At 36.6% G+C, this 27423-nt stretch overlaps 1 protein-coding gene across 3 annotated transcripts in view; it reads left to right on the top strand.

Moving 5' to 3' along the window:
* The window catches only part of LOC139959537 (uncharacterized), a 39804-nt gene extending 12668 nt beyond the window's left edge, over positions 1 to 27136 (top strand). For all 3 annotated transcript variants that reach the window (XM_071957243.1, XM_071957244.1, XM_071957245.1), the window contains 10 exons: positions 454 to 690; positions 1429 to 1627; positions 2423 to 2516; positions 9486 to 9910; positions 11590 to 11792; positions 13653 to 14050; positions 15729 to 15861; positions 17172 to 17256; positions 17882 to 18002; positions 20527 to 27136. The gene's annotated coding sequence lies outside the window, so the exon portion shown is untranslated. The remainder of the gene's footprint in view (positions 1 to 453; positions 691 to 1428; positions 1628 to 2422; positions 2517 to 9485; positions 9911 to 11589; positions 11793 to 13652; positions 14051 to 15728; positions 15862 to 17171; positions 17257 to 17881; positions 18003 to 20526) is intronic.
* Positions 27137 to 27423: the final 287 nt, after the last annotated feature.

Genomic DNA, 27423 nt, shown 5'->3' with positions numbered 1-27423 from the left:
ATCATAAAACAAAACATTTTTGGTTACATATAACCAAAGATTTATTAAAGTGATGCCCCGTAATTTTACCGTGCGTTACTCACAGGATTAACCACCGTCAGCTGACCTGAATGGACCAATAGGATTTAGGAATCTTTACTAAGTATGAATGAACATATATTAATCCATGTGCTGGATATGGTCGTATTGTAGAAACCCAGTGAATTCATTTCAGCAGATAGGAGACTTCATGTTCCCCATGTTTCATTTCACCATTAGAGATATTTGTTTGAAACAACTCACCTGTCTGTGTTTTAAAATTATGGATCAAGGAACATCTTTTGTCACAACAAGCAGGGAATGAAAATCACAAGATTCTCTGCTGTAAAGTGTTGTAAGATTGTCTCAACCTACATTTTGTAATTAATTCTCATATCATCAAAGTTTCTTTTGGTAATTAAACTATGTCCACAGGTGCAAAGCAGAAGTTGAGCAGTTCCAGCAAGGGTTGGAAGCCATTGGTGGATTTTGAGGGATGGTTGTGGAAAACCCTGGACCTCTCCGTTGTTTATTCACATCATCTCGCCAAGTCCAAAAATTCTTGGATCTGAAGAAGTTTGTCCAAGCCAAGTTGGTCTGAGGGAAATCTAGCCTTGGAACAGGAAGAAGATACCATTTACTGTTCTGAACAGTTCTTGATGATATGCGCAGGTACACATTCATTGGCCATAATGTTTAACATGCCATTCAAACATAAAATTGTACATTAGTAACTCATAAACATGCACAACTTTGATAATGGATATCCCTAATATTCTTTCCAAACATAAATAAGTTATTACTGTATGGGAAAGTTTACTGCGTGAAAAACTAAAGTAATCTAGCTGTGAATTTTCATGATGCTTGTACCTTTGTTACCAGTAACAGTTTCCTGATTACACAAGGAATTGACCTTTCTAATTCTGGTATGCATGATCATCCTTTGGGCTGTATTAGCATTTAACTATTCATGTAGTGCAATAAACAGAGATCGATTGTGTTCATCCTTGGTGATATATCTACATGATAAGAGTCATGTAAATTGAAATTCCACACAGGTTGTAATGAGCATGGAATACAATATTAAATTTGAATGATATAACAATAAATTTAAAATCTTTAAATATGTTTGGCATTGGCTACAATTACCTTAATTTTAAGACAGGTACAAAAGTTGCTGGGCTGAATCCCTTAAAGAATAAACTTAAGCATATCCCAATGAACCCAATTATTGGTGTTGAGGAATTTTATCAATGTGACAATGGTACACAAAAGGAAGTCAACAAAACATTGTATAATCTTTGTTTTAGTTTTTATCATCATTGATTGCTTTTGTATTTTCATTAAACCACTTAGGCAAACAGCCAGAAATTTTTTTCATCAATGTTCAAATGTTTATTCCTTACACAGCTGGGTCCATGTTGTAAAGATGTTGTCCATGACGATGGAAGCATGTCACACGCTCAGATTGCAGCACATCCTTCGCTTCTGTAGTGGTGCTGATGCAATGGATTCAACAAGCGTATTGACATTCACTGCATCGGATTAGTAGAAGTTCATGCCATTAGTAGTAGTATATGCTACTGTGGTCCTTTTGGAATGCAGGAGGGTAATGTCTTCTCAAACTGATCAGATGTCCAACACAAAATGTGCTAACTAATAATGACACTACTTTGAATAATTTGCATATTGAGCTGTTCTGACAAAATTGGTTGGTTGTAACAGGTCTGTGGGTTCTCGAACTGATTATAGTTTCCAACACAAAATCTGCTAATTAAGTAGGCTAATTAATTCTCTCATGAATTGCCATTGCAATTTTTTTCCTCCATTCTCATTTTGCTTCAATGTCAACAATTTCACTGTTAAATTTTGCTCTAAAAAATTCCAATCTACATTTTTCCCCTCTAAATTTTTTTCACTTAAAATTCTACGCTCAATAGGAATTTTTCTCTATCAAAAATTCAATTTGGAAATGTTTTAATGCAAAAAAATTGTACTGTTGACATTTTAACCACCAACTTTACATGACCACATCATAGCATGTTGGCGATCAAAGTAAAAATCCACTCACTGTTACACAACTAGGTTAAGACTAGAGGTTGGGGAATGGCCTTGTTGGTAACAAGATGTTCAAACAAAAACTCATGTCAGCATACATGGTGTGGCTAGGCTTATACCTTCTAAGTAACAGTATGATAGTATAATTTTAGGAACTAGATAACTTGAAGAAAACTGATTTAATTTCTGATACAGACAACAACCAATTAGTGAACAGTCTTATTATTTCCCTAGACCCTATCCTACATGTAGTGGGTTGTATTTAGAACAACCAACCAATCCTTCACATAAACAAAATTGCTATCCAAATATTCATATTTCTGTTTTTCTTTTCATTCTTTTCAAGTTCTTGCTGGACCCACTGATAACAGGACAAGAAGTTGACTACTCTCATTATAACTGAACCCTCAACTTGAACAATCCATCAGTCATACAGCATTGTAAGTATCAACTGTTCAGGTGAAAGGAAATGATAGGTTTTATACAGGTTTTTGGAATTGTTGTCACAATATAAAGAAATCCTTGAAAACTAGTATCTCAAAGTAGTAAATTAAGCAAAGTAATGACAATACAACATTTTTGCAAAACAATACCATATTCAAACCACACATATATACTGGAAAAGCAACCACAATATTGAAGCACAAAATTTACAGGACTACAAATTATAAATTACAAAAGACATGAGCATAAAAAGGGGTACTGAAAAAAAACATGGAAAGTACTGAACAAAGCAAAAAAATTCTGTAAAGTACTGAAAAAAAAGCATTAACAAGTACTGCAAAGTACTTGGACAAGCATTAAGGACCAAATTGTACCAAAAACGCATAACAAATACTGGAAGAACTCGCTTTAATTTAAGAACTCGTTTTATGTACAGAGCAGCCCTTTTTGTAAACTGGTAAAGACAGCTTCCTAGATCCTTTGTTGTAGCTGATAATTTTGATAACTTTTGTAACGCTTTTTATGTTTTCACTATTAACTTAGTCTCATAAACTTTTTATGTCTTAACCTGTATTTTGATGTTTTGTATGTTGTTATATTTTTATCCTATTTATAAATTTCTCTGTAAATTTATACTGGAATAAAGAAATGAATGAATGAATGAATGAAGGTACTGCAGAAAAGTACCACAAGTACTGTACATTAAAGAAGCATAAAAAAGTTCTGTTAAATGCATAAAAAAGTGCTGCAAAGTACTGAAGAACATATAGAAATTGCTGAAAAGAGCTAAAATGTGCTGAAAGGAGCTAAAAATATCAAAGGTACTAAAAGAGGAAAAGAACCGCTACAAATTACTAACAAAGCATAATATAAAACACTGAAAATACTCCAAATAAAATACTCACAAAACCCGGAAAACTGCTCAAAATTAATGCATAAAAAGTGCTGCAAAGTACTGAAGAACATATAGAAATTGCTGAAAAGAGCTAAAATGTGCTGAAAGTAGCTAAAAATATCAACGGTACTAAAAAAGGAAAAGAACCGCTGCAAATTACTAACAAAGCATAATATAAAACACTGAAAATACTCCAAATAAAATACTCACAAAACCCGGAAAACTGCTCAAAATTAATGCATAAAAAGTGCTGCAAAGTACTGAAGAACATATAGAAATTGCTGAAAAGAGCTAAAATGTGCTGAAAGGAGCTAAAAATATCAAAGGTAATAAAAAAGGAAAAGAACCGCTACAAATTACTAACAAAGCATAATATAAAACACTGAAAATACTCCAAATAAAATACTCACAAAACCCGGAAAACTGCTCAAAATTAATGCATAAAAAGTGCTGCAAAGTACTGAAGAACATATAGAAATTGCTGAAAAGAGCTAAAATGTGCTGAAAGTAGCTAAAAATATCAAAGGTACTAAAAGAGGAAAAGAACCGCTACAAATTACTAACAAAGCATAATATAAAACACTGAAAATACTCCAAATAAAATACTCACAAAACCCGGAAAACTGCTCAAAATTAATGCATAAAAAGTGCTGCAAAGTACTGAAGAACATATAGAAATTGCTGAAAAGAGCTAAAATGTGCTGAAAGGAGCTAAAAATATCAAAGGTACTAAAAAAGGAAAAGAACCGCTACAAATTACTAACAAAGCATAATATAAAACACTGAAAATACTCCAAATAAAATACTCACAAAACCCGGAAAACTGCTCAAAATTAATGCATAAAAAGTGCTGCAAAGTACTGAAGAACATATAGAAATTGCTGAAAAGAGCTAAAATGTGCTGAAAGGAGCTAAAAATATCAAAGGTACTAAAAAAGGAAAAGAACCGCTACAAATTACTAACAAAGCATAATATAAAACACTGAAAATACTCCAAATAAAATACTCACAAAACCCGGAAAACTGCTCAAAATTAATGCATAAAAAGTGCTGCAAAGTACTGAAGAACATAAGAATTGCTGAAAAGAGCTAAAAATTGCTGAAAAGCAGTGAAAAGAGCTAAAAATATCAAAAGTACTAAAAAAGCAAAAGAACCGCTACAAATTACTAACAAAGCATAAAGCACTGAAAATACTCCAAATAAAATACTCACCAAAACCTGGAAAAATGCTCAAAACTACTGACAATCAGAACAAAGTATAGTGCAAATAATCATAATAAATACAAGCAAACTTTGAAACATATATTTCGAAGGCATTTCTTAAACAGTTCTGAAAGAAAATCGCACACTACTTGACAGTTATTAAAACCCAGTTGAAAAGACATGCTTATCACTTGTTGAAATCATTTCTAGGCAACTCAACAAGTACTTTGACAGAAAACGATTTTAAGAACTCAAAAAGGACTTAACAATATTTACAAGAATTTCACAGGCATACAAAAAGTACTTGAATTCCAAGCATTGCAATAAAAAACATTCCCAAAAATTTAACACACATTCTGATCAAGTGCTTGTGATAAATATCCAAAATCCAGAACAGCATTTACAGTCAATCACTCTCTATATGCACACTACTATCCTACAAAAACTGTTGTCCAAAAGGAGAGATTGTCCACAATATTCTGTCATGCCACGAACAAAAAAATTAAGTTACAGACAGCGAAACAAGACGAGAAGAAAATCAAAGCAAAATATAACATCAAACCAAACATGCCAGTCACAAACATATGCTAATAAAACTCTCTCTGAAAAAAACAGTAGAGCAACATTCAGTTGGTCAAACGAAAATAACTGATATTAACTTGCAAAGTATACACACTTATGACACGTTTACTTTCTTCCCTCCAGATGACTTATGGCGTGATGGAAAGATTGCTATAAAAACGAACAAATTCATGCCAGTTCTTATCCAAATTTCCCAATATTGTGTACTAATACTGCAACACCACGTAATATTTGGAGAATAGTAGGTGATGGGAATTGTTTCTTTAGATCTTTGTCATTCATATTAACAAAGTCTGAAAATAATCATAATATCCTAAGACGCTTGATAGTGCAATCTCTTCTGGAATATGACCTACCATCTACTAGTAAATCTGTTCAGGATTATATTTAAACATCCCATATGTCACATGATTCAGTGTGGGCTACTGAAGTGGAAATAATGACTGCTGCAAAACTTTTACAAACTGACATTTATACATATGCTGTATCTGGTAGTGAATGGTAATGGCTACCATTTCCAGCATGTGTTAGTCTCTCAGAAAGAATAGATACAAACAAACGTGCAATTTACATACAAAACACAAATAAAGTCACTTTGATGTTGTGTATGGACTTAATAATACTGATCTCTGTCTTGTAGTACAGAATCTTGAATCTGCGCACAACCCAAAAAAACAACAAGAGATCGTTTACAAGAAGAACTGAACAGACAAAAAAGTTGTGGCAACAAAATAAAGATGAATAGAAACAAAAAGTGAACATCACTAAATTATTTCCAAGTAGTAGCTGTTCCAACAGTACTAAACGAATGCAAAAACTTAGAGCAACTATAAACAGTGCATACAGAGAACAAGAAAGGAAAAAGACATTATTTACCAAAGAACTACAAGACAAAACAAAATGTACTGTCAAGAACAAATGCAAAAGAATATAAAAAGAATGAAAACCAAGAGGACAGATAGTGTGTACACTCAAAATGAAAGAACAAGAAATACCAAGCGAATGAAAGATATCAGACAACAACCGGAGTACTCTCAAAATGAAGCAATACAAAACAGGAAACGAATGAAACACACAAGACAAAAACTGGAATATTCTCAAAATGAAAAAATACAAAACAAGAAACAAAGGAAAGAAAGAAGACAGAATCAGGAGTATTCTCAAAATGAAAAGAAACAAAACATCAAACTATTGAACGCTATTCATTTGTTTGTGAGAGCGTGGTGGCCAATTGGCTAAGGCATCGGACTCGTGATCCAAGGATTGCTGGTTTGATTCCTGCCTAGTCTATTACGTTGTGTCCTTGGGCAAGATGCTTTTTCTCACTTGCCTCTGTCCACCCAGGGGTTAAATGGGTACCTGTCAGGTAACTTGTCATTGGGCGCAGTATATAACTGCTGCGGACTGGAGGGATTGTCTCTGGGACAGGTTTTCATTGACTAGGGGTAATATAACGTCTGTAAAGCGCTTTGAGACCTATCGCTGGTATCAAGCGCTATATAATAAGCAAATATTATTATGATTATTCGCAAAAATGATACGTACACTGTCCCAGAAAAACAAAAGAATCAAGAACGAATGGCACAAGCTAGAAGAGATCCACAGTTTGCAGTTAATGAAATCAAATCCAAATACAACAAGAGAACCAGCTGTAACACTTCATCAATTCAACAATTGCAACAAGGCTTTCTCAACTCTATTTCAGTAGGTCCAGAATATGTGTGCTGCTGTTGTGAACAGTTATGGTATAAAGAAAGTGTCACTAGCTTTGTACAGAAAACAGCAAAATCAGCATTGCTTAACACAATCCTTCTATCGACAACAAATTTGGATTTTCGAGACAAAAAGGATAAACAACAGATAAAAATCCCTTCCAATGAATCACCTGAACTGTACGATATTGGACAAGACATTGGGATATTGCAGTAAATAGTGCAAACATAGAAGAATTGCAAAAACCTTGCTTGCCTGATTCTGAATATAGAACTCTAGTACGCAGCCTCAACAAACAACAGAAAGACTTCTACTATGTACTGCATTGGTGTAAAACAAAACAAGAGCCAATGTACACATTTCTCACTGGCGGAGCTGGTGTAGGAAAATCTCAATTATTGAAAGCTCTGTTCGATGCGATTTTGAAATACTATTCTAGCCAGCCTGGAAAGTGATCCAGATGATACTCACATTCTTCTAATGGCACCAACAGGCAAATCAGCTTATGGTATTAAAGGCAGTACCATTCACAGTGCTCTACTCATTCCAGCTAGTCAAAGATTTTATTACTGTACAAGGTATTTACATCAGACAAGCTGAACTCGCTTCGAGTGAAGTTCCGAAATTTGAAAATCATTTCAATTGATTAAATATCTATGGTTGGTAATGGAATGTTTACATACATAGATAAAAGACTGCAACAAATTATGGGTAGTAAGAACATATTTAGAGGTGTTATAATTATAGCTGTTGGTGATCTCTTTCAACTGAAAGCCAGTGTTTGATAGATGGATATTTAGTGATCTAACTCATGATTATGGTCCAAGGACAGTTTACAGTCGACAATGTTCCAACAAATGTTACACATGTTTATCAGATGAAGTTTTTTCCAAAGTAGACACTCTAAAGCTCACAATTAGATCTCAAGACGTTGTTGTAGGTGATGTCCCAAACAGAAAATACTGACTTGCATACCGAACAATCCTCAAATGACAATGAGATTATTCACTGAACTATCCTTGGGCATTGACCAACGAATTGACCTCTGTCACAATGTTTCAGTTGAAGATGGAATGATTAATGGTGCTACTGGTATCATCAAGTATATAGTGAATGTACATGATCAGAACATTCACACTGTATGGGTACAGTTCGATGACATTACTGTAGGTAAAGCATGTCCACACTCTAAAAGAGAACTATTATTCAAAGCTTGCTTCAACATGGACACCAATATCAAGAAGTAGTCAACAGTTCAGGATCGGTCGCAACAAAAATGCAGAAGTTACACGGAAACAATTTCCCCTCAGACCAGCAACTGCAAAGACAGTCCACCGCTGTCAAGGAGATACATTAACGAAGATAGTGGTAGATATGTCAGGTAGATAGTGGTAGATATGTCAGGTAGTAGATCCCAATGTCACATACATTATTGAGCAGAGTTACATCGCTTAATGGAATGTACATACTTGATCTTAACCCTGAGAAGATTAATCTTGATGCAAACATTATCAACCAGGTACAAGACTTGTGCTCTGTTCGATCGCTGAAGACCAACAAATGTTGTTGTTTTGAAAACTCTGCCAATACTTCAATTCTCTGCATCAAAATGTCTTTTAATGATTGCTTTAGACATCGTTAAAGCCTTTTCTTCTGATTTGAACCTCTGCTCACCTCATAGGACCTTCAACCATGGCAATTTCAATAGAGTTCTTCACAACGTACATGCCAAGTGCAACAAAAACAAATTCCCTCTGCTATCAAGTTATTCAGGATCAAAACACCAATGTTACACACTCACACACCGCATATCCAACATTGCATACATTATTTTAGCTACAAATCAAAAAGGATACACTTTGCATCAAAGTGAAAACAACACCCCTTCTTCATAAAACAAAAAAACTAAGCTAATTTTCCTTGAGAGAGGCTTAAAATCAGGAACACTTTAGACACTTAGGATCCTGGGGAGAACAAAAGTAGTACAGCCAGGGATTAACTGAGTAAGTTCACACTGTTTCTTATGTGTGCAGCACGTTGCTAGATGTATACACAATAGCCTCTTTTGTCAGGAAGACAAAAGGGCCAGTTAAGAGACTGAAATAAAAAGGCGAATAATGGACAAGGGATCTTGCATGTTTGTCATCCCTTAGTGACTACTTGCAGCTTATTTGAGACAAAGAGATATTTGAGAAAAAGAAAGATCACTAGTCAGAGGCAATTTACATCACTATGAGAAATATATCTGAAATTAGGGACAACGTAGGAAAGGCCGAACTTGAGACCAGCATCCATCCCTAGTGTTTAAATACAATGAAATTTCTTTACTTCTTAATTCTTTCCTCTTGAATTTTTCAACACACTATAACTTTGAAAACATGAATATATCTGTTATTTATTATATATAAAAAATAAATTCAACAACGTTTACTCCTTCATCCCTTAAAACCCTTAAATGAAAACAGCTAATCACAGTTTCATCAATTATCATATTCATTGATAGTCTATATCTTTATGTACACTTACTTTAAATGATTTCCAATACTTATCACTTTTTATTACAATTTTCAGATTCACAGATGGAAACAGTATCACATCCATCTCGGAGGCCCCTCATTCGTACGGACGATACCCAAGGGCAGTAAGAGTCCTCGTGGTAGATATTAAAGAACAGGAGAACAATGTCGTTATTGGACTGGCTGATCCAACTGGTGCCATTAAAGTAATCTGCTAGGAGAAGAACTTGTCCCCACATAACAAAAAAACACAAAAGTGTCCTATTGCAGAACTTTCAGAAGGGAAGATCATGCCTAATTGTAAACAAAACAACACAAGTCGTACCCTCAACTCCACTCAAGGAAATACACCCAAGTATTTCGGAGCAAGCAAAGTGCCTGGTGACTTGTCCACCTCCACCTGTGGCACTGAAGGATATAACTCTTCCACTATCCGGCATAGTGGCTCCATTGTTGACTGTCTGTGGTGGAGTAGTTCAGGTAAAGAAACGTATTTTGTCAACATATATAATATGATGGACCTGCGAAGTTTGGACACATAAGAGAATAAGAGGGGATTTTCAACTATAATGAATAAATACTTGTATGAATGAAACAAAATGCACCCTTTATTAGATCAGCTTGGTAGACATCAATTGTGGGGGTTTCAAAAAATTTGGCAAATATTTGCAGCAAATATTGTACTTTTTGTATCGGAAACATTGGCTAAGTTGGCAATGTCCGAAAGTTCGAACGGCCTACTAAAGTGGCCGCTAAAAGTCCATAGGCATGGAATATTTGAAATAGACTGCTCTAATTATTACCTTCAATTCATATATATATTTAATATTTTCACCGAAAATTGTGGTTGATTGGTAAAAGTGTTGATTTTGAGAAGAGTTTTGCGTGATTCCATTCAAGTTAACACAATGTTCAGTACCTGAGGAAAATGTTGTTCAAATGTCATTTTTTGTGGAAAGATCGTAAAATGGTGTGACCTTACATCAAATTCATTTAGGATTTTTATTACATATTCCTCGCTGAAATATTATGAAAATGAAGGTGTTTGGAACTTTGCAGTGTTCCCAACTTCGCAATACTGCACAGACTTATATTGTCTTGCCTGAATTACATTCACAAGAGACTTAGTGATCATTACATTACAGAGTATGTGTGTGCATGTGTTTTTGTGTGAACACCATATATCTTGAACCATAGGAGCTATGTGCGTATTTGTGTGAACACCATATATCTTGAACCATAGGGGCTATGTTGAAGAAATTTGGAAGGACAAGATCATTGTTTCTTGAAATGATTAGCAGACTGTGGTAATTCACGCTAATTTGCCTAATTTATGCAATATTCAAGTAAGTGCAGTATTTGGAGATCTATAAGAGGTATGATGTTGAAACTTGCATGCTGTAGTAAACATTTAGTGCAAACAATTTTGAAGGACGCTTACACTTCTTACATACATATATAGTAAACATGAATACAGAACAAGTCACTTAGAGGTTACCAGGAGTCATTAAGGATAATTTGCATAATATATGCGCTAAATCTAGTTGGAAATCTATAACAGCCTAAGGAAATCATCTTCAATCTTTACTGTTAAAGTATTCAAACAATATGCGAGGGCTTACAATTTCAATACGATGAAACAAAAACCCACTGTCGCATAACCTGGTGAGACTAGACGTCCGAGAACCGCATGGTTTACAACAATGGCCCCATAATTCCCATCAAAAGTATGAAACATTGTTTTTCTCCCAATTACTACTAACACTGCAAATAAACAAAACATTACATGGTACATTGTTGAGGGTTTGTCACATAGAACAAGTACTATGGCAGTGGTACATTGAGGAATATCAAGTTCAATATATAAGCCGTTTTATGAAATCACTCAAAATGCTTCTTCTCATTACCTTTTATGGAACAGTGTTTAGATTTTGCCTCACTGGTGCATCGTCATCACAAATTTGCAGTCCAGTGTCATGTATATGGACTATATCAGCCATTTTATGATCACTCCAAATGATTCTTTTCCTACATACTCTGCTTCAATGTTGTATGTTTAATTCAGCTTTTATCCCCAGCAGCCATTATGAGTAATAAAAAAAAGCTACTTACCTTTTCTCAGAAACATAGAATGATAAACTTTTACATTTCATTTTCAGGATGAAGCAACTCACGTTTTGGGCCGAGCAGCACAAGAAGTCAGGAACATCATACTAAAGGAGGATGAGACGACATGCTCGGTCGCCCTCCAGTCATTCTGCAAAGACCGGTGACAAAGTCACTATTTCGCACGGGTCACCCCCGAAATGACAAGTACTTAGGAAAACTGGCTCTGTCAACCACAACTGATACAACTGTAACCGTAAGTATAACTTCATAATTTCAGGTAGGAGATCATAGTTAGGTTTAAGGCTTTAATACAGGTTTGTATGTAAATATAATTCCAGAAATCAATGATATATGGCCCTAATGTATGGACAAGACAATCCCTATTTTCAAATTGTAAATTAACATCTTTACTGTGGTCACAGATGACATTTATCTCAATAACTGAAAGTTCAAAGTTCTTCTTTGATATGGTGTTACATTGCCAATGACCAACACATCTCTGCATATTTATGAGAGGACAGGCTTTAACATTATTACAGGAATACTGTGTTGTATGGTCAGTCTGCTCAACTAACAATGAATTATCACCAATGTACCTCATGGGTTGGTGGCATATTAGCTTCTAGACAATCCCTTTTGTTATTGACATGTGCATTACCAATATTGACAACATCATGGAGCCAAACAGAAAAACAACTTGGCATTTACATATTACTCAAAATCGGTGTTTTGTCCATCGCTAACACATAATAGGCTATGTGTGGGTGTTTCTTGATGAAATCAATATTTATTGTTCAAAGTAAATTACAGTGTATGTGTGTGTGTGTGTATGTATGTCACAGCCACTTGTGAACAGCATATCTTAAGAACCATAACAGCTACAAAGATTAAACTTGGTAAAAGGAAAGTGGGTAAGGCGTTCTCTAACTGATTAGATTCTGGGCACGAAATATGCTAATCAGGTAGGGAATTTGCATAATTTAATAGGTCAAATTACAAGTTGGTACATCGTCTGCTGAAAATTTGAAGGTCATTTGGAGATCAAATTACAAAATATATTGTCCACATTTGGTGCCAAAAAAAAAATTCAAAAGGTCATTAACAGGTCATGCTAATGAGCCTAATTTGCTTATTTCATTTCTGCAAAATTTCTTTCATATTCAATCTGACCAGAGAGAGCGAGACCTATGATGTTCGAAGTTAAGGAAGTATCGCCAACATTCACAGCTAATCACAGGTCATTTGAGGTCTAACTGATAAAAAATGTTGGATTTACATGAAAATTGGTTCATAGAGTCACCATTTACCGCTTGAATTTTTGAGTAATTTTGAGGTCACCAGTGGTCACTTGAGAACAAATCACAGAATATTTTTAAACATTGGAGTGATTGTTAATGGCAACTTGTATAAACGTGAATACAATACGGCCCTCAGCTACCGAGATGTTTCTGTTTGCACTTGTTCAGTAGAATAACCTTGTGTACAGCATATCTTGAGGACCATACAAGATCTGATGATGGAACTTGTTATAAGGGTGCACAATAAGGAGCTCTCGAACTGATTAGATTTTAGGCATGAAATATGCTAATTATGTAGCTAATTGGCATAACTTATGCTGTAGCTTGTTTAACACAGAATGTGTTAATTATGTTAACTTTACATGACCACCAATCATGTTGGTGATCAAAGGAAAAACCCACTGTTGCGTAACTAGGCAAGACTAGAGGTTCGAGAACCGCATTGTATTATTAACTTGGTATGTTACATCAGGGTGTGTTCACCCACTGCAATGATGTCACCATCAGTCTGAAATCACAATTCGGACCAGGCACCCTCATGTGTATCACCTAAAATAGACATTTCCATATTGTCTCACCATTGTCATCTTTATACAAGTATATATTCCTCAGTAAATTGAAAAGCATCACACACACACACACACAGCGGAAATTCACTCCATAACACATCAACACATATGTTAACTCCATCACACTGATCAACAGAAACTAACTTCCTTCATACTTAAAGTACCATCCAGTGAAACCAATGCTGATAATGTTACACAAATGTCCTTCAATTAAGATTTCTTTTCTACTTTATCAAATTCCTGCAGATCCACGTGCTACCGCCATCAACAATAAAGGGTCTATAGTCGGCATTGATGACCAAAACGACAGCCTTTTGGTCACCATTTTGACTGACGATGGTGCATTGGGACAGTATACCTTGCCACCACCTCAAACTGCAGCACTGCTGAAGGGGAAATCAGTTGAGGAAACATTGGAGAATATATTGCGAAGAGCAAGACGTCTTTGCAGTGAGAGGCTCAGTCATTGAAAGCTGATCACCGACATCAACATTGCCTTCAACATCCTCAACCATCAAGCCTACATCCACCTCTACAGCACTGAAGAAGCAGTAACATCTTCCTCAAATTAACGTGCACTACTTCACTTCGTTTCCATAGAAACTGACAGCACGAAAGCTTACCAGTCCACTTCGCATGAAGAAGTATGTTGTACAAAACTTTCTGTTCTCATTAAGTGATCACAACATCAAAAATTAAAAAAAAAGACTGGTGTGTGTTTAGTCAAGTTATTTACAGTTTTTGTATGTTGGAAGCAATGCACGCATGTGTGTCTCAAATTTCTATACCCCTGCTGTTGCACTTAAATAACAACCCACCCAAATTTCGTATAGTCCTGTAAAAGGGCTGTCCAGTATTTGTTATCTCAAATATATTTGCTATACAATTAGGTTTTTTTCAAGTTCCCTAAATTGTCCTTTTCTTAACCCTGAAACTTACCCATATATGCATCTAATGTACCATCTCCTGTCCAGTCCCTAATTTTTGGCTCATAGCCCACCCTCTAAATTAATTGACCATCTTCCAAAAAAAAACATGCAAGAACTATTTATAGAAAAAAAGCTACCAAGACAATAAGACACTGTTTCCATCTTATTCAAGTAGCCGTAGAAGGAAGAATACCAGTTAGAGGGTGGCCTACTCAACGACACAAAATCTGTGGGAAAGACATTGTAGTATGAGCTACTGCACTATTGGTGCTCCAGTAATTTTGTTTACTGTACAGCTTGCAAACATGTTTAAATGGCAATAAGTAGACGTTATTGAAAACAACATATTAATCTTTTGCACTATTTTAATCACTACTTCTAATTTTTGGTAGTAGGTGTGTTTTTTAAACACTTTCAAATTAGTTTGAGTTTGTCATACTCCTCGTTATGAACTTCTGATACCTCTGGGTGCAAATTGTAGTCTTATGCTGCAACTGCATCCATGTGTTCCACAAGACAATAAAAGATTATGCATTTGCCCCATACATTTTCAAAAGAAACATACAATTATCATTTGCATTTTTCAATAGTTTTTCACAGCCAATACTCATAACTAGTACAATAACTACTGTTACATGTACCACAACACGGTAACATGTGTTACAGGTGGCACAGTAATTACTGCAAGTTTTTTCTTACTGCAAATTTTAAAAATTTAAAATTTAAAAAATTTAAAAAATACAATTTAAAATTTAGTTTCTTTTAAATTACTGCAAATTTTCACCTGTCGGACTACTTCAACGTGTAACAGCTTTCCAGTAATTACTGTGCAAACTGTAACACATGTTACCATGTTGCGAACACAGCCCAGTAGTTACTGATGCACGGTGGTGGAACATGAACAGTAGTTACTGTACTAGCTATGAGTATCGGGTGCTTTTTATCACTTATTTTGTTATATCTTCATGTTTAAACAGTTTTATTTCTTTACAAACTCGGTCAAATCCGTCAACTTTTCTTTGTTAGATGTGAAATAGTCATTTACAGGCCATCAGATGTAAACCTTAACATTTCCCGCAGCTGCTCAATATTTACTGGCCCTTGGCGCAAATTTGGCTGGAGTTTTGGACAGTCTTAGAGCCCTGACTTAGATGATAAAGTTGTAGGGTGATGAAGAGGGCACCTAAGGCATTGAAAGGGTTAAAGGGCATACCGCAGTTGTTGCTATCAGTGATGGATGATTTTTAAGCTCATTACTGCAAGAGGTATTTTGCCATCGACCTGCTTCCTGACGTACATATTCTTACGTCCATTGAGTGCATTTTGTTTGTTCTTCTTTCACCCTCTGTCTGTCTACATTGTTGGTTCTCTTTTCTTTCATCTTCTGCTGCAGTTTATTCTCCCCACAAAAGGTCGCTATAGAAAATTTAGGAGATACGGCTCAGTCCGAGTACAAGCACAGCTCATCGCTAGATATGGGAGTCCAGTGGTAGCGATAGTTACAGGGACATTTTAACCAGTCATAAGTAAGTTTCACTCTCTAAACTTGTTTTATTTGAACCAAGGTTTTGTCAGCTGGCAACATATTATCTATGTTTTATTCTTTTGTAAAAAAATTCTAAAATATAGAAACTGACTGGGAAAAGTAAATGCAATTTCTTTATTGAGACAAGTTATTGGATAAACCCAAACTGAATGTTTACTTACCATAAATGTAACTGGTTGAAAGGTAACGATGTGTCTTGGTAACAACATTTTAAACTATCTCAAGTTGTAAAGGATTGGGAAGGTAAATAGAAGTCGATTTGGGTTGGGTCGAGTGGAATGGGGGGGGGGGCGGCTAAAATATTAAAGTTGCTTGTAAAGATATGATTTTTAAATTTACACTCTAAACAGTTGACTGTACTGAAAACTGCACAGTGCATTTTAAAGTAGACCACTATCTATTTCTTGCTGTAAAGCAGAACTGTTTGTGACTTTGTGTTGAGTTTGTTTTGATCTCATCTCCCTTCATGTAATGTATAGGGAGATGAGATATTGTACTTCACCCCACATCAGAAATGTGAGTGCGTGGGTGTATGGGTGGGCGGGTGTGTGGATGGGTGGGTGTTTGTGAGTGAGTGAGCAAAATTAAGTATGTCGCAGACTCCTCCTAGACCCGAAGTCCTGTCAAGTTCAAGCTTGGTGGGTGGGTGCCTGACCATGTTAACTCATGCCTGCGTGATTGATGACGTCAAATAGGTCAAAGGTAAAGAAATCTAAAAATTGGTTTTTAGCCATTTTCTGCATGCCAACTTGTTGGACAAAGGCATTAAACCACATAAAATGTAGAGAATGAAGAGACAAAGTTTAAAACAAGACAGATTTAGCTGTTTAGGCTTGTAGTTAACGGGTCAATTAAGTTAAGGTCAAAATTGGTCTAAATTGTGCAAAAGAGTGTGTTGTGAACTTCTCCTAGACTGTAAGTTCGATCAGGTTCATACTTGGTGGGTAGGTGCCTGACAATGTACTGTAAACTTGATCTTGGGTGATTGGTATAAATGTCATAGGTGGAAGATCAAATACCCAGACACTGTAGCCATTTTCTGCTTATCGGTATGTTGGAAAAAGTCATTAAACCACAAAATATGTAGACTAATGGAACAAATTTTAAATTAGAACTTATGCAGTTGTTAAGGGTCAAAGTCAAAGTTCATTGTAGATCCATTCCATCATTGAAGAGATGAGATGCCATGGATTGCCATCTTGTCTTATGTTTTAATCGTAATAGATGCTAAGATCCCATAACAAGGGAGTTTATTAGGCAAGTTTCATTCGTTTCTGTTTTTCTCGACAGGAAAGATATGATTGATAAAGATGGCTACCTTCAAGGTATGCAAGGAATTTAGATGACTAATAAAGCAATCCATGACAGAATGAAGGTGAGATGACAAAACTATTAATTAATGGATCATTCAAACTGTCAATTTGAGTATAGTTTCATTAGTTTAATGTAAGTTTAATTGCTTTGTTCAAGGGCTGTCCTAACATTGTTGGTGTTTAATATCATTAGATGCAAGGTTACATTGCGACTAACATGCAACATCATGCAACCTGTTGAAAATTTCAGGTTTCATTGCTTACACTAAATTTCGTGTTTAATAGAATGCTGAGTGAAACTACCCACTGTTGTAGGTGATGAAACATTTGGTGTTTAATCTGCAAGCTCCAGCTCATTCATTGGGGCTTAAATTTCAACTCATACCCAGATCCCAACAAAGAGAGTAAGTGACGTCTGCTCTTGTAACGTGACAATAGCATAAGAGACGGTGGTATGAACAGACCTTATGGGGAAGAAGTTAACATGTCATTTAATGAAAGTGAAAATATTCCCCATCTTGGTGAGGTGGAATTCATTTCACCTGTGGGTTGTATAACAAAAGAGAAATCTGTAAGCAATGATGATTATTAATGTATCTTTGCGTGATTGATTACTAATCCATCTTTGCGTGATTGATTATTAATCCATCTTTGCGTGATTGATTATTAATCCATCTTTCTGCTTAGACGTTGAAGGACAGCGTAGTAAACTCAGAGGATTCCGTGAAGAGACTGGTAGCCGAGATCAAGATGCTAGGTCAAAGGGTCGTTCAATTTCATAAAGCCGTACAGAAGGAGGAAGAGCCAGGTACATTTTCAAGTTCTTTCCATTTGGGTTTGGTACGTTGAGAGTACAAGATGGATATGATGCTCGCATTGTATAAAAGAATTGGTAGCAGTATGCTGGAGACAATGAGTTGTAAGACTATTGTTTGCGAGTGGGTCACAGATATGGTCATTTGCGAAGAAAGTTGAAATGAATTTCAAAACTAACCAATGAGTCTGTCATGCGTACAAAGATTTACTTCGCTGCTAAATAAACCCGAGCTCATTTAGCAGGAGTGTCAAGCATAAATCAGGGACATTTAAATTCGGTTAAAATGTTCAATTTATGGTAGTTCGCAAGCAAAGATGTTACCTACCTAATTTGGAATTGATACCAAGAAGTATCCCTAACCATGATGAAATATCACTTAGTAATATTCAGTCTTACCGAAGGCGATGGAGTACAACAGAGTTGAGGAGAGTGGAATTTTCGGAATGTTAAAATATACATCAAGTTTATTTCCTTCGTCCTCAGATTCAGTGTAAAGTACATTTGGTGAATATTGTAAGGATAACAAGCTCGTTCCCTTTTCCCCTAGAACTGAATAAGTATTTACGCAAAGCAAATTGCTCTTTTTACCCATCATGAAAGTAGCTGTGCAGTTACTAGTGTATTGGCAACAATATTATACCTGCCATTAGTTTTGCCATATGCAACTGTGCATTATTTCTTTGGGAGGGTGGGGGGGGGTTCCCTTAAATTGTAAGTGCATTGTGTCACGTATGTTTTGACAAATAAGGCTTTGTTCTGTGCAGTGAATTTTTTTTCCTATAATCACAGAAATACTAATAAAATTTAGAGGAATATCTTGAAAAGGGTGTAAGAATATTAACGTCGGGTCGGGTCAGATCTTTCTGGAAACCCTACACGTAATGAGACTAGGAGAGAATTGGTTGAGGAGGATGGCAGGGGGGGGGGGGGCGGGTCTTGGTGGAATATTTAGGGACATTGCAGTTATTGTGTGTTGATCTCCATCTCAATTAAAGACCTGTAGTTTATTTGTAAATGAACACCCAGTTACTTAGTATTTTGCTGTTTTGGATGCAGCCAGGGGTGGGACCTAGATTCCCCATCTCCTAGATTTTGTCTGTAACCCCACCAAAACACATATCCAGTACCACTAAACCCACTCCGACCTATGTTGCTCTATTTACCCGAGAGAATCTTGCTATGAAATTGACTGACTTGCTACACAAGTGCAAAGATATTGGGCATTTTTTTATCCATTTACAGAAACTCTAGTATCATCATCAATATAATGATAAACAAAATGTAGAAACTTTCAGCACATGTATTCAAAATAGTAAACACTTACTTATTGCCTCCACTCCACCCTCCACTTTAATATTCTGGATTTGCTTTCTGATTATGGGCAGGTTTGAGATGTAGTACATTTCTCCATCCGTGTGATTGTCAAATAATGAAATGAGAATAAGAATTAATAAAATTGTAAAAGAAATGTTTCCTTCCTCGACAGCATGACTTCATTTCCGTCACTTCCTCAGTATCTACCTAAATGACAAATGTATGCTGAATTTTAGACACAATAATGTCGTAGTCCACCAGAACAAGGTTAATTTGAGATGTTCCTTTAAAGGCTAACTTGATGATGTTATCAGCTCTTCTAGTACTGGCTTTAATGTTAATATTAACCCATTGCTTTACATAAATTCTAATAACTCACTCAACCAAAGCATGTTCCTTTAACTTGATATTAAAACAACAACACCCTTGCACCCATTGAATGAAAATTAAACACCATCTGTCCAAAAGTTGACAAATTTGTACTACCACTGTAAACATGTCATTTGAGACAGGTAAAACTCTTTTTGTGTGTTGGATCTGAGGAACTGAGCTAATTGGTGAAAGTATTAGACTAAATAGTCTTGTCACTCTAAACCGATGAACCTCGGCAAATTAAAGGGTCGTTCCCTCAAAAATTAAAAGTGGCATAAAAATCCAGCCTGGCCTGATAGCACTGTTTTTCAACGGTTCACCACAAATTAACTGAGGTTTATTCCTAAAGTCATCTTTATTATGAAGTTTTCCTTCATGTCTTTCCATTGTAATATAGATTGTAAATCTATTGCAACTCAAATACTTTTGGCCTTCATGTTGTAATATATTCCTTTTTTTTTACATTTTATAATAATATTCTGTAACTACTGTAGTTGATACAACAATACTAGACATTTTACTAGTAGATGGGTTATAAAGAAAAATATATATATTTGACATTTCTGACATTACATAAGTTAGGGATCATTAAATGTTCTTACATCTCTGTTTGTGGCTCTGACCCTCTCCCACCAGGAAAGTGTTACTCCCCCACCCCCTCCCATCACCCAAGGTAATCCGTGTTCGCCCTTAAAATTATTGGCTATTGTCAAGTCATTCAAGTCTTCAAATGTAACATGCATGATCTACATTTTATGCAGAGTACTTTCGTCTACATGGCTTGTGTATTCCTATCTAGTAATTTTCTTTCATACTCTTTTATGGACAGAACCACCTATGGTGTCCACCATGGAACAGCTCCCCAAGAGACCTCCAGAAGACTTAAATTTGGGAGATACTTGGGAAGATGACAAAACATCAAACAGAGAAAATAAATTGGAATCCCAAGCCCTCTGTAGCCGATTCAGATCCCTTCTCTAGTCTCATTATGGACATGAAAGCCTCCATGTCATCTCCGAGTAAAGTACTGTCTAACTCGGACCAGATCAGGAAAGTCTTACCAGACGATAACCTCCTGAAGGCAGAAGAAGACAGAAAAGTTTGTTCCAATTCTGGGCGCTGTGCTGAACGCTACATCAAACCAAAGAGACAAGCTGATGGAAAGGGATTAGAAATAGGACTAAAGTTGAAGAAGAATTGGAAAGTGATTCTATCCAGCTACCAGATAGTCCTGCAGGTCTCGAACTTTCAGGATCACAAACTTTTTGAGCCACCGATGTTGCAGCTTCTTGAAAGATATATGTATATATATATATACTATATATATATACATATATGTGGGCTTTTCTACTTTTTTTGTATGACCATGTGTGTAAATATTGAAGCACTAAGATATGTAGTTTTTTTTCCTTGAAAAAGCAAGAGATAAAATGGAGAATACTGTTATGAAAGCTGTACTTAAAACACTTGAAAAACTGCTTTTCCAAATTTTAAGGAACAGTTTGGCAGAACTTTTTTCTGGGGAAATCTATCTTTATTTCATGCATAGTCTTGAATACTTCTGCAATACCATAAGACCATCTCTGCCCTGCACCTAAAAATACCAGGTTTTTTTTTCTCTCTTGCATGTTTTCAAAAGTGCTCTTCTCAAGGGTATCATGTTGAAAATTTTCTCAGATTTACAGATGGAAATTATGAAAGGTTTTTCGTTAAGGATGGTCATGTGATGATGCTAAAGGATAATCAAATGCATAAAGAGTCTGTAAATTCAGAAGAGAGGAATTTATAAGTATCCTATGCCAGGAATGTTTCATTGATTCCTAGCCAAAATGCAAAAGGGAATCTAGGCGTGTATGTATGCAGGTAAACGTATGTATATGTGATGTTCCAACTTGTAAACGGGATGACTCACCAAGCATATCTTGCATGAATTTCAGGAAAATTAGGATGTAAATTAACAGCACTGAATTCTTTGACTGCTCCAGTTATTGAGCGGAGTCAAAGGTCAATTGAGGTCATCAGCGGCCAAAATACAAAAACCTCGTAGTCGAGTTTAGTGAACATCTGTAGCATCGGTAAAATGTCATAATTAGGTGGTAGGTCCCCCTCACTGAGCATTACACTTTGAGCAGTTCTGTTAAGAGGTCAAATGTAAATTGGAGTCATCAGCTGCCGAAAGCCTGAAATCCTTGTCAACATAGCTTCAAAATCAAAGCTGCGATTATCCTCATGCTCAGAAATGTACAAGAACTGAATGTTCTATGAAGAGGCCAAAGGTCACTTAGGGTCAAATTCTGACCACTTTGATCAGGCGCGTATCCATGGGGGGGGTTAGGGGCGCGCGCCCCCCGGGTAAGAAAAAGAGGAGAGAAAAATAGAAAAGAGAAGAAAAAAGGGGAAAAAAAGGGGAAAAAGAGGGGAAAGAAGGGGAGGAAGGAAGGGAAAAGAAAAAGAAGAAATAGAGGAAAAGGAGAAAGGAGGAAGTAGAAGATAAAGACATAATTGAGGGCTGATCCCTATTATACACATAGGGTAGCCAGTGACGGATCAATGATTTTGAAAGGGGCGTGCGCCTCACCCCACCTCTTACACCGACAACTCCATTTTGATGTTTTCATATTTCCTCTTTCACTAATGTACATATATATATATATATATATATATATATAAACAATTGTGTTATGAAACCCACTGTGGCTGGTCTCGAACTCGACCGAGTCGTCGGGAACATGATGCCGCATTTGGGTATTAGACCAGGATCTATATGCGAACTGCACTAGACATATGTCCTTCGATGCAACACTGCCATCCAGAGATAAAATGTTATACTTCGACCTGAATGCTAATTGTTACCCTAAACCTAGTACCGTAATTCATACAATGAATCTAAAAAATAAGTTCCGCATGTGATTGGAGAATTGAGCACATCTCCTGTGAATATCATGTAGTGCATGGGGGGGGGGGGCAGGCGGACGCACCTGTCGCTTCTTGAGATTGTTCCAATCTGCATGAAAACACCCCACAACCCCTACGCCCCACCACTCTTATCGCTTCCCGATGATTTACAAAACTTAATAACCTTCGCCCGTAGTACCAAAACCTTGACAAAATCCGGCAACACACCACTTCATCGATAACAAGTCTAGTGATCGGGCTGTGTATTAGTGACGTCTAGAGGTCGTGCACTGACCTAAATGGAGTGTGACCACTCCCCGATTTTGCAATTTCCCAAGATCAGGCCCAAGAAATACCAAGAACACTGTACTGTATGGATTTCTAGCAATATCCAGCGATATCTAGGGATGAAAATCTCATGATCTTACCTAAACTGTAGGCAGATAGAGAATCGAAACCTTCAGTGTGTACTGAACTTGAAACTGTGCGTCTTTCGAAATGAAAAGAATGTGGGGAATTGCACAATAAACAGATCAAAGTTATTTATATCAGTCTCATTTCAATTATTCGAATTTGTTAGGCCAACAGCAGATATCACATCATATCAGTGAGCATGAAAATGGCGTTCCAGGATGAACAGCCTCCAAACCATGGGCGCAGATCCTGGTGGGGACAGCGGGACGCGTCCCCATCAACTTTTTCGGTAATGGGGATATGATATACCGTGTCCCCACCAATTTGTCTTGACCAATAGTTGCATTTCAAGTTCCCCTGTATTGAACTTTGGCGCAGTTGGATCCAGCATTGTGCAAATGACATGCAGCAGTTCTCGTTTTATGATATTTTATCCACAGTTGTTACATATAGTAGCACTAACCCATGCGTCACAGCAACTGTTGAGAAATAATGCTAATTTTGTCTTCAAAATGGAACGGAGGGTGATGTTCAAAATGCTGTACTTGTAAACAGGATAACTCAAAACGTAGGCAACACCTTTATTGAACTTCATATTTCAAATGGTCTCAAAATTGGCATTATTTTCAGTGATTTATACTACATGACTCTAGGTTAGTAACTTGTGAAAATGTTTCATAGTGAAAATAAAACAATGTCATGTAACTCATTAATTATTAAAGGGGTGGCAGAGCTGCTTTTCTTGCTCAAATTGATCAAAGAATATGTCCATGTGCTCATACATAGAGCATCTGTATGTCTTTTATTTCGCATAGGAAGACTGTTCTCTCTGGGTATTGAAACATTTTGGAATATAAATTCTACATATTTGAGTCCTTAAAAGATCTTAATTCTTTTGATTGCCTAGTTGCTAAAGTAATGGTCAAGGCAACGTTTCCTGAATCTGCAAAGCTCATGTCGCGGGAGCGGTTGAAACTATTAATATACAACAACCACTTAAAACAACAGTATCAGGCAGTATTTTATCACCCTCCGTTCCATTTTTGAAGAAAAAAATAACGATTAAAACATTGAACACTTCTATCGCTTAGCATACAACTTCCGAGGAAACAGCACCGTAAAACTGGAGAACAATTATGAATAAGAAAGTTTTGATTTGACTGCTTTGAAATCACATATGACTGGCAAGATGCGTCGAGCGCCCTCTACTAGCCTCTTTTTTGGTCAGTTTGCAACTTCAGAAGAACAATAGAAACCCGAAAAACTCTTAGGACGAACAAAGGATTCTCAAACCTTTGTTCTGCCTAAAAGATAGCAGAATGAAAATAAAATCAAACTGTTAGCAAACTGCTTATCCACTAGAGAGCCTGTGTAATAGAATGTGTAAAAATAAGTTTGCCTGATGTTTCGATCCTAGCAGGATCTTCTTCAGAGGCTAAAAAAAAGATAAGCAGAAAGTTTGGTTTATTGTAGATTTGTGTGCGCGGAGTTAGCCCGATTGATACGGGGAAAGGTGATTAATTTGCTCAAGGTGGTTTCTGGTGCGGTCATCTGTAATTCTTTCTAAAATCTTACCTAAGGCTGGGAGGAGACTAATTGGTCGATAGTTTTTACTTAGTTTCGGTATTAAAATCTTTTTGGCGGATTTCCATGGGGTTGGAAAATAACCCAGTCTAAGGAGTTCGTTAAATAGTGGGAAAATATGAGAGTTAATGAATATCGGAGGGGAGTTTTTAAGCATTTGGTCATTTATATTGTCAAGACCAGTGGAGGATGCATTTTGTTAGTGGCACTATACCAATTTTTTATATCTATTTTTTTTTAATAGAGGGGTGTTTTCGTTGAGACATCCTAAGGGGTTGGGGTTAAAGCTGGTTCATTAATGATAATTGTACGGTCTATTTCGTGTTTGCCGCTGATATCGTATGGGAGGCCATCGAAGATATTGAATATACTTTTAAAGTACGATTCAATTAGCTTTATTTGGTCTTGAGTTTTTGTGATGAGGTTACTTACGTTATCTCTAAGGCCTTAGTCTGTTTTACCTGTGTTTGGGGGTGTAATGGGGTTAATGCTTTTTTATTTTAATTTTCCAAAGTTTTTCGGGTTTTTATCTTTAATGATTGAATCGCCTTTGTTTTGGACGCGGTTTTGTTCATCCGCCAATATTTGTCTGTTTATTGCTATTTGAGTTGGTAAAATTGAGTTTTTAGAGTTGGGTCTCGGGAGATGATATAGGTTCTACGTAGGCGACGTCTGAGTTTCATAAGTGTAAGGCTATTCTTATCTAGTTTTCGTTTTCTGTTTTGTTTTTAAGGGACAGTGTCTTTTGAAAGTATTGAAGATATGATGGGCAACGCTGTCACAGTAATTGTCGATGTAATTTAGCTCGTTGTTTTGGTTGTTGTATTTGGGGAGTCTGTTTTATTGTAATTACACGTCAATTCGTTATTTTGTATGCGGTGGAGGTTTATGTGTAGCTCAAAGACGAGTGGATATTTGCACGTGAAGAAACGAAATAAATCAAATCAAATAAATAATACTTATTTCTAAACAGTTACAGTGGTTAGTGCTATGTACTTAGAAAGTAAGACAAACTCTTTGTCTAGAATTCAACTCCCGGAGGATGTATTAATTTGGTATTTCTTTTCCTCATTTTGAAGTTAAAATATTAGGAAAGCCTATCATTTCTCAATTATCAGTTACTGTGGCGCAGTTGTTATGATGTATAATTTTGCATATATAGTATTGTTTTGTACAATGAAATTGTCATTAAACTGGAAAAAAATGAGACAACACCAGAGGATGCATTTGGTTTTCTATTTATTTGCCTCCTAATGTTGTGAAGATTAAATTTTAAAAACGAGTATAAATTCTCAACAGTTCTAGTGGCGCAGTTGGTAGTGCTCTGGACTGCAGAGAGACAGACAAACTCTATGGTCCCCGGTTCGATTCCCAGACAGAGCATTATGATTTTTTGCTCTTTTACTGATTCCATTCTGGACCCTGAAGTTTAAATATTAGAAACGAGCATTAATTCTCAACAGTTCTAGTGGCGCAGTTGGTAGTGCTCTGGACTGCAGAGACTATGGTCCCCGGTTCGATTCCCAGACAGAGCATTATGATATTTTGCTCTTTTACTGATTCCAATCTAGACCCTGAAGTTTAAATATTAGAAACGAGCATTAATTCTCAACAGTTCTAGTGGCGCAGTTGGTAGTGCTCTGGACTGGAGAGAGACAGACAAACTCAATGTCTCCGGTTCGATTCCCAGACAGAGCATTTTGATTTTCTGTTCTTTTCTTTCTTCCATTCTGGACTCTGAAGTTTAAATATTAGAAACGAGCATTAATTCTCAACAGTTCTAGTGGCGCAGTTGGTAGTGCTCTGGACTTGAGAGAGACAGACAAACTCCATGTCTCCGGTTCGATCCCCCGACAGAGCACCATGTCTGAGGTTCATGTCCAGACAGAGCCTTTTACTTTTCTGTTCTCTAGAGGGAGTGGAAGTATAAATATAAGAAACGAAGTTTTTCCAGAGGGAACCGAAATGGTGTAATTGGTTATTCCATCGTTCAGTAAGCGATTGGTTTGGATTGCATCGGTTCAAGTCCCAGGTGAGTATTTGCAAAAGGAGTCCTGACAAGGAGTTCTGACAAGTGGATAAGGTGAACCCCGAAGGCGGGCGGTCCCCCTCCTCCTGACAGGTGGACAAGGTAAGTACAGAAGGTGAGAGGGGGCGAAGGTGAGAGGGTGCGGACAAGGTGAGGTCGCCGCCCCCTCCCCCTGACAAGGTAAAGGCGCGGACAAGTGGAGTTCGCCGCCACCCCTCCCCCTGACAAGGTTCAACGCGGACAAGGTGAGTTTGCCGCCACCCCTCCCCCCTGACTAGCTAATCGGGGGGTGAGGGAGTAGTGGAGAAAAAGTTTTACAAAAAAAGACTAAGTCCAAACAGTAGGATCTTTAAATATTTGTTAAGCTACTAAAATCAAAGGCCCACCTAATGGTCTAGTGGTAAAGGCTTTTGCTTTTGCATCTAAAGATCCCTGGTTCAAACTCAACCTCTGCTTTTCCTTTTACAATACTCCAGTAAAAGAAGGAAAAAAAAAAAAAAAAAAAACAATTATAAAAGAGTGATACTTGGAAATAATTTTATTTTTTTAATGACAAATCAGTTCATGGACAGGATGTTTCTTCATCCCTCCCACCACAGTTAATACCCTTCAACTACCTGTCCAGAAACAGGTTATTCCTTATCAAATTATTATGCAAATACTAATCAAAACATGCAATACATCTTTCATAAACATTCTTAGTGATACCTGCATCTACTATTGAGATGGTTGGGTGACAACAGACAGTTATTTTGTATAATGTTTCTATTATTTATAATATCAGCCGGGAGGGCAGTTATTTAA

This window comes from Apostichopus japonicus, chromosome 19 (genome assembly GCF_037975245.1).
Source record: "Apostichopus japonicus isolate 1M-3 chromosome 19, ASM3797524v1, whole genome shotgun sequence".
Taxonomy (NCBI): domain Eukaryota; kingdom Metazoa; phylum Echinodermata; class Holothuroidea; order Aspidochirotida; family Stichopodidae; genus Apostichopus; species Apostichopus japonicus.
This window is presented reverse-complemented; position numbering and strand designations above follow the sequence as displayed.